Here is a 20,856-nt window from a genome sequence, read left to right as displayed (position 1 = left end):
TTAGAATTTTTAAGTTATATATTATTTTTAATTACTGCACAATGCACTCATCTAATAAATAGGTAGATATATTATGGATTATACAGTTTTGTATAATTGAAGAATTTAATTCAAATTTACTATAGCTAGCTCATAGTTAGCATTTCTACTTATTTTATGAAACTTTACATCAAAGCTAAATAATATAAAAATGTGAATTTATAATTTCTGATATGAAAAATGTGTTGTATGGTTTAGGATGATTATTGTTACCTAACGTTGATACCCCGGTTATATGCTCAAGCTTGCGAGTGAACTAGGTACTAGGCGTTGAATATGTAGAAACAGCTAGAAAACTAGCGGTTCCCCCGTTACTGATCGTTTGTAAGCCTATTTTAATGTCAGAAGGAGCGTTGTAGAATGTTTTAAAATATCATGCTTTTTAAGTATTTTCCAACTCCTAAGAGCTTCCAACTCCTCATACCCATACTTTCCTATTAGCTTGTATAATTTTTATCATGAAAAATAAAAGCTTCATTACATACCGATGTGCTGATCAGTTTTCAGCATTAAAAACATTTTAGCCTACAAATATAAATTCGATTCGGAAATATACATGTATACATCTACATTTAACAAAATAACATTCCGGTTTCTCTCTCTGAAAAAAATAAGCACTTTTAGTACCTAAGAAGTACATAAGAACTGTTTTGAGATCTCGTATTTTCAAAATTTTCTAGAGAAGAGCCCCTTTCCTTTGTAGGCATTCATTTTAGGGGCATTCTCCACATGTAGTTCTAGAAATTGAGCACTATCTATATAATACTCTCCTCTAAAAAGTAAAGTGAATTGAAATAACTATATTGATTAATATGGTATAATAATAATAACCAAAGTCTTTTTCATTAGTTTGCTCATTATTTATATTGGGTTAGACGTAGTTCTTAGTAGCCTTCATGTTACTCTGTGTTTATAATGTTTTAGCGAGTATAAAGGAGGAATTTAAAAAATCATATATACTTTATATAATTCTGATTCTTTTAATTCCAAATGAAAATTATTTGGGTTCGTGATAATAATAACAGGTAGAAGTACGCCTCACCACATGTCTTGACAGGCTTTGTTGAGGTTGCGTGCAAAATTTCAAATCTATTGCTAATTTCATTTGCGAGATTTCCAGCGGATAGATAGACAGAAAGACAATCATACGGAAAAGAAATTGACACGAAAATTATGCACCATAGATTTTATCCTTGTAGAATTTAAGTTTCATGCAAAATTTTAAACCCTGCATATGAAACCTTTCTCAACATATCATGCCACATGATACATTCACATATTGTTTCATTAAATTTAGTGTCTCATTAGTGTTTCAATAATAAAAGTCTACTCAACAAGTCACTATAAAATGATATTGTATGTGAAGGAAACAGGATTTTTCCGGACATTTGTCATCGTTCAATGAAACAAGAAATCAGTAACACTACGTTTCGAGATCTGCAATCTGATCTCTTCTTCAGGTAAAGAACTAACCTAATACATAATTACAAACTAGGTTAAAATAAACAAATCTTACCAAAGCGTTGTGGCACGCCTAAGTCAGGAATCACAACCACCATGTTGTGTGTCAACTTCACTAACTCTATAAACATGCACTTAATAAGAACTATACACAACACTAATCATTAAAACTGAACTACGGAATACAGGTCACAATACGTCTTCATTCGTCTACTAACCACTTACGACTGACCAGAGGGCACTAGCCAATGGTAATCGTCACGGCAGACAAAAACAAGAAGGCGGAAATAAAAAGGAAGGGGGACAGGAATGGGCCCTTTCGTTATTATTGGTTCATGCGAGATGAACTTCTTAAAACCATATTGTGACTCCGCATTGGTTTATCACAAATATCTGATCCGTTTGATACTTTTGGTTTTCTCTTTAGTTCATTTTTTAGAATTGGCAAGCAAAGCGGCCTAATCTCGACTGATGGTTGACTGATTGGTTGGTCTGCCAATTTAATGTATGTTGCCTCAATTAATTTTCTTTTGAAGAAATGTGGTTCTCGATGTATTATGTTGGCTTCATCCCAATTCATATGATGGTCTTCAGACCAACAATGGTGTGCAATTTTTGACTTTTCTGTGAGACCCTTTCTCGTGTTTTCTATGTGCTCTTGTATCCTTACGTTTAGTGGTCTTTTTGTCTCGCCTATGTATTCCCTATTGCAACTACATTTTATACTGTAAACACAGTTTTTAGAATCCTGTGTGCCATTTTTTGGTTTTGTTTTTACAAGACTTTGTCTAAGAGTGTTGTGTGTTTTAAACACGGTTCTAATGTTGTACTTTCTACCTACTCTTCTAATTATCTCCGATAATCCCGGCACATAAGGGATTGACATAAACGCAAATTTATCACAATTCTATTTTTCTGACTCAGGAATGATTCTTCTGGTTCGTTTGCACTTATTTATTACTAATTGAGGGTATCTATTGCTTCTGAGATCCGATTCAACTTTCTTAAATTCCTCTTTTAATCCATCTTATCTGAGCACAAGCTCTTTGCTCTATCAAACAACGAGTAGGCTACTCCTTCTTTGACAGATTTTTGATGGTTGGATTGATAATTTAAATATTTTCCTGTGTGTGTTATCTGTGTTCGAAAAACAGTTGTCTTAAGGACATCCCTATCTCTTAATACACACACATCCAAAAAGGGAAGCTTGTTTTGGACTTCCACTTCCATTGTGAGGCGGATGGAAGGAGAAATACTATTAATGTGATTCAAAAAATTATTTAATTCAATGTCTCCATGAGAAAAAATAACAAAGGTATCATCCACATACCTCCACCAAATCTTCGGTTTGAACTGAGCTGAAGCCAAAGCTTTTCGCTCAAATTCCTCCATAAAGTTATAGGTGAAAATAGGAGACAGTGGAGAACCCATTGCCATCCCCTCATCTTGACGGTAAATTTTACCCTCTAACTCAAAATAATTGCATTGAGTGAATAGTTCTAACAGTTCCATAATTACTGGCACGGGAAGTTTAGTTATATCCTTTAATGTTTGGTCTTCTTTGAGACGTGATTTAATAATTCCGAGAGTTTCTGGAACTGGTACATTTGTAAATAGACTTTAAACATCAAAACTTACCAGTTTGTCAGTCTCAGTCAAATTTAGGGATTATGACTTCTCTACAAAATCCCTGGAGTTTTTGATGAGAGTCAGTTTTTCCTACCAAGATGTCCAAGTGGACTTTAGACAATTCCCTCCAAGGTGAATCACGAGAACTAATGATGGGCCGGAGAGGGATGGTAGGTTTGTGGATTTTGGGAAGGCCATACATATGGAGGATTTTGGAGTGGTGTAGAGTTAATTTAGATCTAAATTTATCTGAAAAAAATTAAAGAACTAAGGTAAAGAACTAACCTAATACATAATTACAAACTAGGTTACAATTACAAACTTGTTTCACTGAACGATGGCAAATGTCCGGAAAATCCTTTTTCCTTCACAATCCTTCCATCGTCAAAAATAACCTTCAAACAAAAAATATTGTATGTGTTGGGATGGTTAGACTACAGTTAGGTTTGCTTTATTGCCTTGATCAAGAATGTACCAAATTTCATGTCTCTATCTTACATGATTTTTGCTGCGTGTTGATGAATCAGTCGGTCAGGATATGCGAGTTAAAAGTATGGATAGACAATAGACAATATGCTTTATTAACAATATCATCAAGACATGTTACAAAATCAAACAGATTTTAGAAGTGAATTCTATTATTAAATGAGAGGTCTAATTAAGATTCATCATTCCATGAGAAGAACTCATCGAGTGTGTAGTATGCGTGGTCTTGCAGCCAACACCGTAGGTTTCTCTTTATAGATCCTGGGTTGTCTTTCAGATGATCTGGTAGCTTGTTGAAGAGTTTCATTCTATCATATGACAGTATTTTCTCGAACAATGCTGTTCTATGGACTGGTAGAGTGTAATCCCCTGCTTGTCTAGTGTAATGGCAGTGTAGATCTCTTTGTTTTGGAGGATCCTTACTTATGCAGTAAAGTATGGTTTCTAAGATGTAATTGGATGTTATTGTCAATATTTTCCAGTTTTTGAAAATGTTTCTGCAGCTCTCTCTAGGTCCTATTCCAGGCATTAACATTATTGCTCTTTTCTGCATTACCAGAACTCTGTGGAGATTGCCACCTGAAGAAGCACCCCAGACTGCTATTCCATAACGGAGGTGGCTTTCGAATAATGCGTGATACGCTATTCTCGTGGCTTCATGAGTACTAGTTGTCTTGGTTCTCTTTAATGCAAACAATGCTGAGTTAAGCTTCAGGCAGAGACTATCTATATGGTTTTCCAGCACATGTTCTCATCAAGTATTATGCCAAGATATTTAACTTCACCAGCTGCTTGGATATTGGGTAGTTCGGTTACAAGCGCCTTTTTACTGCCTAGAGTCATTTGTTTTGTTTTATTTTCGTTGAGAACGAGGTTGTTTTTCATTGTATATTCTTGAGCCATGTTGAAAGCTGTGTATGTGTTAATTTCCAGTTGTTCAGTATTTCTATTTGCTGCAAGCAGAACTGTGTCATCTGCATACATGATCATTTGACAATATTCTCTCAAGTGTTCTGGAAAGTCATTTAAAAATAAAATAAACTAAAATGGTTCAAGGACTGAGCCTTGTGGAACTCCTCTTCTCACTGGTAGGGGTGGTATTGTACTGATTGTGTGAGTCGTGAGTCCATTGGTTGTTTCCCTCAGTTCCACTATTTGCTTTCGTCCTTTGAGATAGCTTTCAAACCAAATGAGTGCTGTTTGTCGGATGCACTCTGTTAAGTTTTTTATGGATAAAGATGAAGGAATGGAACTCGGAACCTTTATAGCAAAATAGAAATTAACGTTTTAGTCACTGTTACAACTTTGCTCATTTCTCCAAAATATGATTTTGGGGGGTGGATCGAAATTTTTAAATGTAAAGACCCATTAAGTGACACCTCATTTCAAAGGTCTTGATAAAAGAAGAAGAACAGTGGAAACTAGAGTTTTCTATCTCAAATCCAGTGCAACATAGCAGCTCATTGAAATTAATTAAGTTAAATCATGGATGGATCCTGCTCAACCTTCAATGGACAAAGATAAAAAAATGAAACTCAGGACACCCCTCTAGGAAACTAAAGTGAATTAACCATTTCCCAAAAATGGGCTTTTTGGGGGCAGTTTAAAATTTTTTAATGTAGTGTTACAGTAGCACTAGTAATTACAATTACGTTAAGCAATTAAACGGCTTAAAACTTACTAACCTGTGTTTTTTTATATCAGATGTTCAAACTGCTGCTGTCCCAGGAAAGTTTGACAATGTCCAAGCCTGTTGTAGAAACTTGAAAAGGCACACTGTATGGATTCATACGGGATTTTTTTTAATTTCCACTACTTTTCTGTCCCTAAGGTCATCATTAATGCACTGGGGTTTTGTTTTATAGACATTGCTTTTAATGTGATCCCACACAAAGTAGTCAAGTGAAGATAGATCTGGCGATCTTGGTAGCCAAACAATATTTCCTCTTGTGCCTATTCAGCGATTTGGAAAAATATTGTTTAAATACTCGCAGATATGCAGGCCATAGTGTGGAGGTGCTCCATCCTGCTGGAACCAAACCTTACTACTGGTTGTTGGTTACTACTTGGATAGCTTGATAAACCTGATTTTGTAACATTTCCTGGTATATATCAGCATTAAGGTTTCAGTCAGTAAAAAAGGGCCCAAAAAACTGATCACTCACAATGCCAGGCCAAACGTTTAATTTTTCGGGGTGCTGGGTATGTTGCTTTCTCATCCAATGAAGCTTAACATCAGCCTAATAATGAGCATTGTGTCTGTTAACATTATCGTTTAACATGAAAGTTGCTTCATCTGAGAAAGCAATGTTGTTTAATTTAATTGTATTATTATCAATGTTCCACATCATTAGTTCACAAATTCTAATAGATGATCACAATCGTCCTCACGTAGTTCATGAACTAACGAATTTTGTACGCTTTACATCCACTGCCATTTAAAACTTTACAAACTGATGTTTGAGATATACCTAATATTTGAGAAACTTTTCTTGTTGAGGCATGAGGATCTTCTACAAAAGACAGTAAAACGTCAAGTGACAATGCTTTGTTTGTAGCCAATTTTGGTTGTCCTAGTTTTGGGGTGATCTTTAATGCTGCCTGTTTCTTGGAAACGTTGGATTGTTTTTTGAATTCCTGATTTAGATACAGGGTTTCGATTGGGATTTGTCCTGATACAGGTTACATGAAGTCCTGATACACCTGGATATATTCCAAACGTATTGAGATATCAATATACAGTCTTCACCATACCTATTCAAATTTTTTTTGGAGGATAAAAGTATTTTCCCCCCTTTTTCAAAGAGAGTTAGAGGGGAGTAACTCCAAAGTTTCAAATCGCAATCACAATCTTGTGACATATAATTTTAAAGGTCTATTCAGTAGAAACACAATAACACAAAGAAAACATCTATATGCCGTTTCTAGCAAAAGTTATGGTCAAATAACGCTCAAAAAAAAAATAATCTGTAGGGACAATGCCAATGTCTTGTGGATATCAACACAATGATATCTTTTCCAGATAGATATCCGTGATATCTTTTACTAAGACTTTGAGGGGCCCAGCTTATCGCTTTACATAGTATCTAATGTTTCTGGTGTGCATAGTTTTGGTAAGGAGGTGTCTTTTTCTAGGTGGCATTACAATGTAAGGGGTTATTTGCTTAAAACTTTAGTTAGGATCGTCGTAGTGATGTTTTGTTCATGTCATTGTGTTTCCATTGAAAAATATATATATATATATATATATATATATATATATTGATTATATCATCTACATTTCATAGTTTTACCAAAATTTTTGAACAATATCATAGTAACAACTTATTAATTTAAATATTTGTTCAGTTCTGTATTTATTATGGCGTTGTAATTTTGTTAATAATAAAAATAGCTCTTCAAATCATAGTGCAAAAATAAATCAAATTAAAAAATTGTTTATAGTTTATAATTGTCATAATAATCACAACAGCCTTGCTGTCATTTATTTATTGTTATAATCATATATCACAGTGCTGCCAATTTGTAAAACCTGTATGAAGTATTTAATTTTTTTAGCTTGTAATGTCTTAACGTATTTAATACCAAACGTTTGGCTGTGTTTTTAATTTTAAGCTTTAATGTCCAAATAAAATAATTGTATGTAATCGTATTGTAAAATAGTTGTGATTTATAATGTTGTAAATAATATTGCGTTTTTATAATGTATGAAATCATCAAGCATGAAATGTAAGATAACTCGTAAAATGTAAAATTACGTATTAAGTTGCCTAGATGTTTGTCACATATTCCTAAGTAATAAATTACATAATTGAATGTAACATAATATTCATTAAACTACCACATGTAATGATTTGTTTTATTAATTACCCATCCAATTATGCTTTAAATATTTAGATTTCAACAATTTAAAGGTGACAGAAAATCAGCAACTAGTAATCTATATATATATAAAAATGAATGTTTGTGTGTTTGTCCTTTATGGAATCGTACACTATTTGACCGATCATTATGAAAATTTGAATGTATATGTACTTTTCAACGGAGAAGGTTTATATGCTATACTCATTTATAAAACTCACCACGAGGTGGTGCTGCAATATATAAAAGTTTTCAAAGCGCCTGCACATTATAAACTGCAATTACGAGACAGTTACGTATATTAATTTGCCAAAGACTATTTGAAGGCACTAAGTTAGAATATATGTTTGTCTTTATGATAAATATATGGTTGAACTTAAAGCTTGACTGTTAGACCGCTTTATAATAAAATACATGTACGTGTATAATGGCTATATAATAAGCATACACAGATTTTCTTGATCGTGACAACAAGGCAAACTCTACATCGGTGTTAGAAATATAATGCACTTGAACCAGAAGTGCAAATACATGGCCAAGGCTTACGTAAAGCGTGCGAAGCCGCGGGAAACAGCTAGTTTCCTTTTAAAAGCTGGAAACTATCATTTTGATGACTAGATTTTTTTGTAGGATTTCGGACATTTGACATCGTTATATGTTACAAAAAAGTAGCCAGTATGTTTCAAGGATTGAAATCTACCCTTTTCTTCAGGTTTGAAAAACCCCTAATACATTAATAAACTAATGAGTGCAGCAATAGGCTACTACCACTCAAAGGTGGTACCTTTGAACTCCAGACTGGAGAGAAAAAACTGAGAATAAAGAGATGTCAAGCACAGGAGTCAAGAGCACAAAAAAATACGTCACACCCTAAGTAATGAAAGCGAGACACTGTTATAACATGAAGGGTCAGGGGGGAAAAGGGGGAATGTCAATTTTTCACATTTTTCAGGAATTGAGATTTACTGTCTAAATCTAATGCTACGCCTACAGATACGTTCATATTTTCTTAGTTTTTTTAATATGATTGCTCTAATTAATGTTTGCTACTACTATTAATATAACTCCCTAGTCATAAAAATATCTTTTATATCTAGATAAAATAAAAATAGTAGGTTAACTCTTGTTTCTAGGAGGAAAAAAGGAGGAATGTCAAATAAATTATTCAAACAAAGAGAACAGTTTATTGTAAAAAAAAAACTAAAATAACTTTCAAAATAGTCTCAAGTAGCAAAATGGAACCTTATATTATTGTTACAGCTATTATATAAACTGGATTGCAGATGTTTCGTATTTTACTGCCGGTTTTTCTTTTTTTTTCCTTTTTTCCCCTGGTTCCATTTTCGGTAGGTGACCAAAGAACTCGACTTTTTACTCTTGATTCCTGTTTAAGGAAACCTTTCCCTCTGACCCTTCACATACAACGATGTAAAATGTTTGAAATCCTAATATCCCTTCAAATCATTCCTTGTCAATAACAAACTTTAAAGAAAATTCTTCTAGATGTGTAACTCCAAACTATGCAAGTTATATCTACAGACAGGATATTTCTTACCTGAACTAAAGGATTTCTGCATTGTCTCTTTATATAGACTACACTCATAGAAACTAAGTTCACACGTATTTTTGTTGTAGTATTCGGGTATATTTTTACTAGTTTGATGTTCTTTCAAATGCGGGGACATTTTTTGGTTCTTTACGAGTGTCACACTCTGGGATGTGGTAGTGACTTCCATTGAAACTTTAATCGTTGCTCATGTTTTGTCATATTCTCTATATAAATCAAGGTGGCTGTATCTAGGTCACTGGTACAGTGAAACTTTTATAATTTTAAGCTTAAGGAACTGATAGAAAATTTTAATTATTCAAAATTTTGAACAATGCAGACTATTATTTCTACTTATACTGTGGACCATATTGGTCACTAGGCACATGTCAAAGAGTGCCTAATTAAAAAAATGTCAAATGTAGAAACAGTTAAATTTATGTTTAAAAAAGAAGAAAATGTATTGTGTTAAAGGGCAGTATAATCAATTTAGAGGTAACACCCTGCTTTCAAATAATTAAAAAGATGTAGTCATGAATGCAATACAAATGAGTACCTAAGCATTTATACACAATTTGCAAAGCATAACTGTGCTATAATCATGAATAATGCTATGCGGCCTGGCATACCAAGGGGGATAGAGTCCCTCTCAAAGAGCTTTAAAAATTAAATAATAATCATAAAACAGCAACCTGTTTTTTATACAGCAGTTAAATATTTTACTTTAAACTAGGTTTAACAGATATATTCTAAATTATATTAATTCCATACACCCATTGGTGTGGTTTTCTCTTCAAACACAGTCATTCCCCTCCCTCCAAAGCCAATTCCTAGTTACACCACAAGCAATAGCTTCCCACTCTACACAGTTTAGACACAACCGGCAGCTAAGTGAGTCGGAGCATACTGAAGAGTCAAACTATGCATGAAGTACTAGTTACTTAATCTGGCCTAAATTTACTCAGATTGTGTTGAAGAAATATTTCAACACAGTATAAATGATCGGTTAGTATATTTTTTCACACCACCGAAACGTTACTGACACAAATTATAGGCCTAATCTTAAACATTTTGTCCTCACTTTTGAGAGCCACCTTCTGTCTATTGGTTAATTGTTTTAAACCAAATGCACATCTGTCACCAAAGGTTATCTTGTGATTGGCTAAACAACCAATTAGTGTTTAATATGACAATGAAGGCTTTCCAACTTTTTGATAATGTAATGCTGTCTTCTTTTTGGGGTTATTTTCTTTCTTATTATTCCTAATGTTCCCTTTATTAATATTTGATAACAGGCAATCCATCCATTTCTCCACAGTGAAAGAGTTGGATGAAATAAGTGCCCATATCTTGAATGAAGGTGGTTCTTCACAGAAAATAAGAGAAATGAAGGTTATAATCGTGATTGGGATGTTTTGATGCAATAGGTTTTGATTGCAATCACAATTAGAACTTTGATCTCTCTCATTTGCTGTGGAGAGCCATCTTCAGTTAAGGGAAGGACACTCACTTAATCCAACTTAGTAGGTGATTGAGGTGTATCTAAAAAGTTTCTGGTTTCTATACAGTTATTAAAAAAAAAACATGTTTTGTCAAATAATTAAAACATTAATTTAACCCATGCATGATTTTATTCGTTGTCTGTACCCGTATAGTGAATGGATCTTTGTAACGCTCCTGTTACATCTTATCCATTATTAGAAGTACATGCATTTTCTAAATCATGGCCTGCAAACATTTCCCCTCTTATTCACCATTCTTGATTCGGGGCATCCACATGATCCTGCCATGGACAAAGCAAGTTTCATCGAAACGTCATTGGCGAAGTTTATTACTCGTGCGGCTGAAAAATTGTAATTACTGTCTATTCATCTGTCCGCACGATTTCTCGAGAACGAACTAGATTAAAGTCTTGAAATTATGCACAAAACTTCATTTCTATGAGGAATATACTGTTCAAATGATTGTGAATGTCACTCCTTGGGATTTAGCTGAGCGTTAGTGAATATTTTTTATATTGGTCTTGTGTGTAACCATAATGGCAATGACAACATAGCAGTATAAATAAATTTGTAAATAAACAATGCAATCATTTGAGATGTCTACATGTAATTTATTCAGGGAGTAAAAAGATAGATTGGAAAGTAAATGTTAAAACTCTGTGACAAGATTTGATTTTAGCGCACTATTGTGTTGTAGTAACTTCCTTAGCTCACCGAAACCTTTATTATTTGAATAATGCTGTGAAACTTATTTTAATGAACAAAAATTGAAATGGAAGTAAATGTATTTTGTAGCAAGATATCTCAAGAAACAATTCATCAGTTGACTTTACATTTTGTTTCAAACTTTATTTTTACATACACAAGAATGTGTTCTATGATGATGCATGTTCTACAATGTGATTTGGTTATGCACCATTTAAGGCTTGGACTCAGTAGGCTGACACTGTTCTCTTTTGCCTTCCGGAGGGGATGGAAACATTTATTTGCGGTTGTCCGTCCTTCTATCTACCCGCAGGTCATCTAAAAAATAAAATGAGCTATAGATTTGAAAGTTTGCAAGATAACTCAACTAAGCCTATTAATTAACATGTGGTGTGTCGTACTCTTACCTTGTATTATAGCTCCAAATGGAAATTCTTCAAATAATGGCGAGTCTCTTCTACTAAAAAACTTGAATTATGTCCTATGCTTTATTTATTAGCAACAGTTCATTATAGTAAAACTATTGGTACTATGATTCGTTTAGGGGGGAGGGGACAAAATTCTGTTTGCTTAGGCCTACACTAGAAACTTTATATTCTAACAAAGTAAATCCACTTCTTAAAGGAACATCTGTCAAAGATCATGAAGAAACCTTTACAGCTGATCTCACCAGGAACTGAATGTGAAAATATGCAATAAGGCTGTTAATGACCTTCACTCTTTAAAGACTCTACTATACATTCGTCATAATTCACGTTGATCACTTTAGTTTTGTCTAATCACCTTATCAACATTACCTGATAGAAGATATGGAGAAGATACAGAGACCTTTTTGAGACTGGCTGGTGTTCGTCTTGTATGGTCTAACACAAGATGTTTCTGCTCTTCTGAATACACCTTTATTCAGTGCAAGACGTTGAATTCAAGAGCTACCGTTTCTTCACCGTCTAAGCAATACCGAACTTGACTGCCCTGCCCTAACAGAGAAAGTAAATTTCAATGCATCGGTCGTTACCAGCTGATCCCTGTCTAATTTTAAGGTTGTAACTTCCTCTTTTTATGCGGCAAACAGTTCCATGCTTAGAGTTCAGCACATTCAGTACATTCCCGTAACTCTGGACATGTTCAGTTTATCTGGAGCTGCTTTCAAGAGTATACTCACATTATGTAGACTTCATTTCCATTCTCTTGGCTCATCTTTTCTGCTGTTCCATGTTTCACGTAGGTATTGCTTTATTTGACGCTTAATTAGGCTTTTTCTTTATTTTTGGGTTTTCTCTCTTTCAGTGCAATGACTCTATCGTTACAATTTTTTTTTTTCTCACCGTATTATTTATTGTTTTATCACTTTCTTTATTACATTACAATATCCCATTTAAATTCATATATTTATTATTGTTTCCTTCTCAACAGTGTATTGCTATTTTTTACGTAAAATAGTTTATTGTGTTAAACTTTCAGTTGTTAAAGTTCTAAGCATATTATTCTTTTTTGAAATCGTTATTCCTTTTAAGCAACTAAATTTTCACTGTTTCTGCATTTAAAAAACAATTTTATTTGAAGAAAACTGAAACGGTATATTTATTTAGTATGAAAATTATATTTAATTAAGACTTGATAATCTATGTGCTTGATTTGAAAACTATGCATATTTTGTAGGCACTTGTTATAGCATGTTATGAAGGAACATGGATTAGTTGTTGAGAATCAAGATAGCAGTGGTCACTATAATTTTGTAAAATTTCTGTGAAGGAGGTGCCATTTTGTATTCCTAGGCGTCGCCTTTAACGCGACGGAAGCTGATTTCGTCTTTTCGTAATATCGTCGTTTTCGACGACAAGGGAGAGCTTACGCTCTCTAAATTTTTCGTGTCTTAAGTGTTTAAAGCTTTTCTATCTATTTGAAGTGTTAATTTATACCGTTTGTGGTTTTTATTGTTTGTATTGGTAATCATGGCCTGCTGAAAAATGTCGGGTCTGAAATTGAACGTCACATCTCCATGCGGAGAGATTTTCTCCACTAGAGTTTTCGTAGATGTTAGAGGAGTTAACAATGGACAAGAAACCTTCCAATCGTTCAGTCCAAGTCCCAAGCAAGGGTACTGGAACTGAAAAACAAAAAAGGTAAGAAATTTTGGGGGTACTAATTGTGCAACAATTTTGTTATGATGGCTGTCCTTCAGAATCAGCAGTGTGCTGAATCATCTAGCCTAGGTACCATGAAACTGAAACGCAAATTCATCAGAGTGATAAACTTCCTTGAAATTAGATTTCAGTAAAACTTTTTGTTATAAAAATAAAACTCAATTTATTGGATCTAGGCCTAGATAAAAGAGTAAAGTGTGGATAAATATAACCTAGGTTCATTTTTGTTAAATCTTGTTATTCAATAACATCAATGGCCTAGTTGATTTTGCCTCAGTTTAGTCCTGGTAGCCCACCAAGGCTGCTCTTAATAACCAACAAGTTCCACACCTAAAATTAAAACTCTCAAAAGGTCAACATTCAAAATGTATTATTTTATTGCTTGATTTTAAATGAAATTATCCTTCTGTTCTATTTTATAAAAAATGGCCATCAACATAATCAAGTCATGTTATTCATGACCATCTAAAAAAACTGAAAAACAAAATTTTAGACCAAGTAATAGGTATGTCAAATAACAATATAGGCCTAGTTATGCTGGTTTTAACTTAAATCTCATCATTAAATTAAAAAAAAACTATATTTATAAACAGTTAACATGTGATTGATACAATGATTTATTAACCTATTAGGTATAAAAATACAATAGGCTGTGTCATAATTTAGTCTGCCTAGTTTAAACAAACCATGCAGGTTTCAGTCAGTCCATGCACATATAAAATAGAAAGCCTACCATATAAAATAGAAAGCCTACCTTATGCGCAGGTTGCGAATTTGTTTACAAATTAAGTGCCGACGTGCTAATAACACTGTTACCTGCTGCGGAAAATCGCCGATACGTGCGCTAAAAAGGGTCTCGTATTCTAGGAGCAGACTTTTACAACTGGTTCAAAACATGTTGTTCAAATGCATCGAAATTCTTGTTATCTGTTATTCATGTTAAAATATGGACATTCACAGAAAGAGGGTTTTATAATCTATGGAAGCCATTTTACTACTGAACGTCTTTGGTTATAACACAGAGAAATTAGTTTGACTTTTGGTTACAGGTTCATGCACATTACTAACTGTCAAAAATCATGTTTTCGTGTTCCCTTAACCCTTTATTTGACATTTATATTTGTTACTACATTTTAACGCGTAATAAAACCTGAGTAAGGCTGTTCATCACCTGGGCAAAAACTGCAAAAAAAAGGTGTTCATCCCAATGTTTGGAACATTTTGCTAATCAGCAGGCCTATGAACCTAAAAATGTCATAGCTTTATTTTTATAAATATTGATCAAAGTCATTTTAACTAAATTAATGCTTATTATATTTATATTTCCTCATATCAATGTACAGTGATTTATGTAATAATATCTAATTTATGTGCATTATAAAGTGATATAGTTATCAATATTTTCTTGAAATTCGAGGATATGTACTTACCATTTTTAAAAATATCAATTTTTTTTTTTTCAAGGTGTGTTCCTAAAACTTTTGGGATATTTATATAACTTATAATTACTATACAATAAAAAATTTAAATTATGTTTTATGGTTTTAATATTTAAATACTATTGTTAAAGTGCAAATTAAAAAAATAACTATGTAAATATCTTTAAAATTATAGTTTTTCATGACATAATATATATGACTTTTTTACAAACTGGCAGAAAATGTTAAAGACAATTTTTGTAAAAACCACACTTATAAGGAAAAAAAAACCAAGTTAAAGTTTATTCAACTATTCTAAACTGATAAAAAATAATGAATATGATTTTCCTAACTTAAAAATAGTTACATTTTAGTCAATATTTTCTTAGGCTATTTTTAGCAAGTCAGTAAAATTAAAGTCATGGCATTATAGTATCAACAAACTAAAAAAAAGTGTACAGGCAGTAAAATGGGTTTTTACTGGAACGGCTTTTTTACAAATTAAAGTAATCTTGATGTAACACTGTTATCAAATGTTTTACACAATAAAAAAATACTGTAATAAGGGTCACTTCAAGAAACAACTAATCTAATATTTACACTGTATTGAGGTAAAACTGTCTTGTTGTCTTAGTAGTGGATGTTAAGTGTGATTTCATTCCTTGTCACTGTCAACATTAGTTGTCAGCAGTAATTACTAAGCCTAACCTAGCACAAAAAAATTCGCGTGATTTTGTTACAGGTTCATGCACATTACTAACTAGTCAAAAATCAATTTTATCACTTCCAACTAATTAAACCCTCTATCCACTCATTCAGGCATGAATCACACGGCCACCACATTTCCACTTTCAGTCTTAACGCACAGATCGGCACGCAAAAGGAAAACCCACTAGAACGCCGATAACTGTACGCCTCTCGAGACAATTATTTGTCGCAAATAATAACGGGTTGTTTGCTATAACGAGGAGACAGCTTACTTTGTGGACGAGTTTATTCCAGAGATAAGATAAAAATTAGCAGTGCGGAAACAATGGTGGGTTGTAGTCGTATAAATATCTCGTGACAGTGAAATCGATCTCGGTATTAGTATTAATTGCGTTTCAAGTAAATGTAGTGATCCGTAACAGAGCCTTGTGAAGTGGTTGGTGTCATTGAGGATGCTTTTGGTCGGAGTGATCACAGTCAGTGACGGTTGAGCCGCAATGAGTTCACCAAGTAATCTGTGCAACAAACAAACATGTGTTACGTAGCTGTCCGTGTGCTTTCTTGACACAGTCAACTTCAAAATAAAAGACAATTATAGTAAAAACTGAATATTAAATAATTATATTTAATTAAAATGACAGAACGTGGAAAAATAAGGACGCGCGTAGTTTATGCGTAGATTACCGACGTCCGGCAGAGGTCGTTGGCAGTTTAGGTTAGAAGTTTTACCGTTACGTCCTTAAAACAGGACGTTGGCGTGGAAAGGTTAACTGCAATTAAGCACTGAAATATATTTAAGTTTTACACAGTCAAAATCTGGTTTTCAGCAAAAAGAGGCCTGTGAAATGGCTCTTGGGTAGGGTACGATAAGCGGACCCGGTTTTTTATATCGAAATTGGCAAACAATATTAGGCCTACTTAATCATAACTACCGATATAATCAATCGATACTGATTAAATTATTTTGAACAAATAACTTTAAATAATCTATATCAACAGCTGTAAACACTTTCAAATAATACACGTAAGGTAATATTTCAATTTTACATATAATAATTTGATTATTAAAAATGGCAGTCAATTTTAGAAAACTACACGACATTGCTTTGGAAGATAAGACATGTTTTATGTGGTTTCAACATGTTGGACTCGTACAGAAAAATCCATCATGTGAAATTTGTGGGAAAGAAACAACTGTAGCCTAACTGTGAGAGGAGCAAATATGGTCGTCTTCAGTTTTCCTAATTTTGCTTATATTAATTTGTTTCATCACTGTAAATATTAAATCCATATTTTAATTTAAAACATATGATTGTTATTGAGGACTATAGATACTTTTATATCGATTGATAGTCTAGAATTTGAGATGCGAATATTAGGTATTGATGATTACATTCTTCAAGTATAAAAATCCGGGTCCGCTTATCGTCAAACTGAATTATGTTTTAGGCCTTTAAAATTGTATTATAGTTAAGCTATACTTTTTATGTATGAAAGAAATGTTATTATTTCTGATTATATAAAACAACTAAATTTTATTTACTCTATTTTTGAGCAGTAGGCTATCGTACTTACCATTACTTAAGCAAATTGGAAATGGCTTTTCTGCGAGTACTGATGCCATCAAAACTACATCCATTAATTTTTAAGTCATAGTTGTTTGATTTCAACTAAAATAGTACATGATGTTCGGTATATTCATATACCAAATTAAGAATGTTAAATAAAAGTCCTCTCAAGTGCCTTTTATGCAACTATGTGTTTGTTCTGACTTTTATTTGCAGAAACACTATTATTTAAATTCCACCTCTAATTATAGTTTTCATCTCCTCACTACAAGCTATTATTATTATCTTGTAAACATTTAAAAAAATTTTAAAATGTTTGTATTAACATTTTTAAATACACTTTGAAACAATAATTGCATGTTTATTGCCATTGGTCTTGCCGATGTCACTAACCTACTTGGTACATAAATGAAATAAAAACAGCAGACAATGATTAATTATGAATAGGCCTATCTATAGGTCAAATGTTGTATTAGATAGTATCAATATTTATAATCAATAATCATGATTCAATTGTGATGGAGGCTACATATTATACTGCAGCTATAAATTGTTTGATAACGCATCTTATAGGGAGAATGGAGGAACTGTGCTAAATTTTTTAACCCTGGTAACATTGATCAATACTTGAGATTTGTATTTAAACTGATAAGAATATTAGGCCTATCACCAGTGGCAGACATTTATACATCAAAAGCCAATGAGTTAATGGATAAATCTGGTACTTTGGTATTATCTGGAGGCCACTTATCTAGATATTGTGGCCAACTTGTTATTACGCGATGTAAGTACTGTAGGTCTAGATTAGGTTATCTAAATATGCTACAGTGCAATCTCATTAAGTCTTACTAGCCGGAATTGCAGCCGATCCGGCATAACGAAAATCTGGGTTGCTGGAGAATGTTGGAAAAAATAAAGAATAACATATTCAAAAATACAATATTTGTTTACTGGGGAAAAAAACTAAAAATACACATCATTATAAAGTATAATACAGTATATACAATTTAATTTTTCCTAAAGAATTTTCTTGTAAAAGCTAAGTTGTATTTGGATGCAAATAAATAAATTTTTAAAAAACTTTGTTTAAAAGACTTGCCATGAGTCTTTTGGCAATAGGGGAACACACAAAGGACTCACAAGTCTTCAGCCAGTTCTATTATTAATGGAATTTGATGTGACTGATTTCGTTGAGTCTAAAATAAAAGTTTTTATATTATTATTTTCTTTTTAGTTAAGTTGTTAATTTAGAAGTACAAAATTTATACACTTTCTATATTAGCTAACTTCATGAAAAGGTAAAAAAAAAATTTGTAGAGAACGATAAGTGGATCCAGTTTTTTATATTGATATTGACAAACAATGTTACGTAATTAGCCTATAACTAGTGATATATTGAACTGATACTAATTTTTTAATAACAATTAACTTGTACCAACTTTAAACACTTTTTCATACAATAAACATGTTGTCTTTTATGGGCACTAACACAGCCGAAAGCTGTTGAGGACCGTGAAACAAAGTTTTAAAAGTGGCATATCAGACAACCTACTTAATGTAGTATTTGTACAAAAGAGTAGTACAGTTTTCTAGAGATAATGCTTCCAACAACTTCTTGAAAGCGGTTAATCATTGCTATTCAGGAGGAAAACATAAATAGTAACACATATTTAAGTATTTTCTGTTTTAAATGTCTGTGTTATAATTTCGTCATTATTTATGTTTTTCTATTTCCAGTTCTAATTGTTTGTTTGTTTGTTATAGCTCATTTATTATTTATGAGATTATATTACTATGTGTATTATATTAACCCTTAAAGCGCTAATCTAAATTACTGTCAAACGCTAAGACATAAAAAAAGATTTTTTTTAAAATTTCCCAATGCTAATTTTTGTTTCATATACCTTGGTATTACCTTAACACTTAGAGTGCTAATCCCGTAATTTTACGGAACGGCGAAACTTCCGAAGAATGCTAATCCCGTAGTTTTACGTGGGTTGTCATTTCAATTGGTATTATATTACATTGTCCGTATTTAAACGGGTTTTGCCTACTCTACAATGTTATTTGGGTTTTTAGTAACACAATTCACCGCTAGAAAGCATCAGATGTATTGTATGAGGTTAATGACAAAGCAACTTTGGTCGCGTTGTTTACGTGCCGCTGACGTGACGTTCGTTGCAGCCGGCAGTCGATGTCGCAATCATGGCTTCTCGCAGCTTAAACGACGTTGCGATCAGTGATGTATTAGATGAAGATAGTTTTATTGGTGTAGATAGTATTTTTTGACGATTCTGACATTGATCCTGATTTAATGGAAGAAGATTAGACACACTTCAGGTAAGAATAAGTTAAGTCTATTTATCATATAAACATCAGTCTAAAAGTTTTGGTTTATGTTATTGTTTTCGTGAATCAAACTATAATTTTGTATTATAATAAATTAACTTTATTCAACTAATATTCTATTCTTATGAATAAAATGAAAAATATATTCATATTTTACATAGTATATTATTATGTTACAGATGCTGAAAACAGTGCTGACAGCGAAAGTGATGCCGACGCATCAATATGACGGCATAGTTTTTTTCTCAAAAAACTACAAAACATAAAAACATGATTTGTATTATGCAAAGGACAGTTTATATTTTGTAAATGGGTCATTGTAAATAATTGTATATAATGCTTAGTTTAGTAAGTTAGATAAAAAAAACTGTCTCAAAAAATAATTTTTTTTCCAAAAATAAATGTTTTTTAAAAAAACATTTTTTATGTGTAGTTTTTTAAAAAACCACTAACAATCTTACGTTAAAAAAAAGACGAAAGTAAGCTGAATTAAGGCATGTAAGTATTTTTCTCATACCTTAAATACTTTTTTTTTTTAAATAAATTTTTGAAAACCAACAAAAACGCCCAGCATTCTACAGAGTTACATGTCATTTAGGGCCAGCACTCAAAGTGTTAATAAGAAAAAATAATAAACATGTAATATTACATATTTTTGAGAATTTCATACACACGAAAATATTTGAAATTTTGAATAAACTGCATGGCAGGATAATGTACATAGGAACACTATTTGACAGATTACATTACATTTATACAGGTTATTTATAATAAGTAAATTGTAACTGAAGTTCCTGTATAATTAGTACATAAAATAAATAAGTTCAGTATAAGATTTTAAAATGTAATAATGTGAAATTCAACACAAACTTATTTATATGATAAGCCTACAAGGGAAATGAAACAAATATTGTACTTATAAACCTTATTTATTTAGAATAAATAAACTGGACTTGTATGGTGAAAATGGTATAAAATACAAAAACAAATAATTGAAAAAAAATATTACACAATATAGCAAAAATGCGCTCATTCGTCAAAACTTGGATTAGCCATTTATAACAAAAAATTATACTAAATGTTAGTAAAAAACAAACTAAAACACTGTAAGAATAACAACGGACTGATTCAAAACACTTTTTTTAACAATATAACCAACATACGACCAACACACACGTAGTTAAAACAGCTGAATGAAACGAACGCGTCTGTAGGCGTATGCCGCGTCACAGGCCATACAAAAAATGGCGGCGATTGCTTTCAACCCGAGTAGATAACGTTACAAAGTCCACCAACGGTGACAAAGCGTTTAGTATAGTCCCGACAGTCGAAAGGAACATCGATCTGCTCTCTTACGGAAGTTTTAACAACTAATTCTTCGCCATTTCAAAAGTAAAGCTTTTTCGTTTATAGGCGTTAGCCGCGTGGGAAGGGTTAACT

General features: G+C 32.6%; 1 protein-coding gene across 1 annotated transcript in view; it reads left to right on the top strand.

Annotated features, from left to right (window-relative positions):
* The first annotated feature begins 12,984 nt into the window (after window positions 1-12,984).
* Window positions 12,985-20,856, top strand: part of LOC124371270 (RING finger protein 10-like) — a 35,625-nt gene continuing 27,753 nt past the window's right edge. The window contains exon 1 of the mRNA XM_046829611.1: window positions 12,985-13,352. The gene's annotated coding sequence lies outside the window, so the exon portion shown is untranslated. The remainder of the gene's footprint in view (window positions 13,353-20,856) is intronic.

Source organism: Homalodisca vitripennis, unplaced genomic scaffold (assembly GCF_021130785.1).
Source record: "Homalodisca vitripennis isolate AUS2020 unplaced genomic scaffold, UT_GWSS_2.1 ScUCBcl_1146;HRSCAF=4409, whole genome shotgun sequence".
Classification (NCBI taxonomy): domain Eukaryota; kingdom Metazoa; phylum Arthropoda; class Insecta; order Hemiptera; family Cicadellidae; genus Homalodisca; species Homalodisca vitripennis.
Note: the sequence above shows the minus strand (reverse complement) of the source record. Positions and strands in the feature narration are given on the sequence as shown.